The sequence below is a fragment of the Bison bison genome, unplaced genomic scaffold, assembly GCF_000754665.1.
Source record: "Bison bison bison isolate TAMUID 2011002044 unplaced genomic scaffold, Bison_UMD1.0 scf7180017864331, whole genome shotgun sequence".
Classification (NCBI taxonomy): domain Eukaryota; kingdom Metazoa; phylum Chordata; class Mammalia; order Artiodactyla; family Bovidae; genus Bison; species Bison bison.
The window spans coordinates 7,429,085-7,429,408 of NW_011494903.1; the positions used below are offsets into that span (position 1 = coordinate 7,429,085).

The 324-nt window shown below is 38.0% G+C and overlaps 1 protein-coding gene across 6 annotated transcripts in view; it reads left to right on the forward strand.

The window, feature by feature from the left end:
• PRLR (prolactin receptor) overlaps nucleotides 1–324 on the forward strand; it is a 140,523-nt gene that overhangs the window by 68,615 nt on the left and 71,584 nt on the right. The window lies entirely within an intron of this gene.

A 324-nucleotide genomic window follows, 5' to 3' on the forward strand; every position in this document is an offset into this window, starting at 1 on the left:
AGACAGAATAATTCCAAAGCTGTCAATATCCACGTTGTTGCATTCTGCTGTTCTCAGACATTTTCATCTCCCTACCTGTTAACACATGATGCAGTTGGGGTGCAGTTATGGGAGATTTTAATTTTCTCTGTATAGTTTTCTGTACTTGAGAGAATTTCAACAATGACTGTTTTATTCTTTTTTTAATATAAATTTATTTATTTAAGTTGGAGGCTAATTACTTTACAACATTGTATTGGTTTTGCCATACATAAACATGCATCTGCCACGGGTGTACATGTGTTCCCCATCCTGAACCCCCCTCCCACCTCCCTCCCCATACCA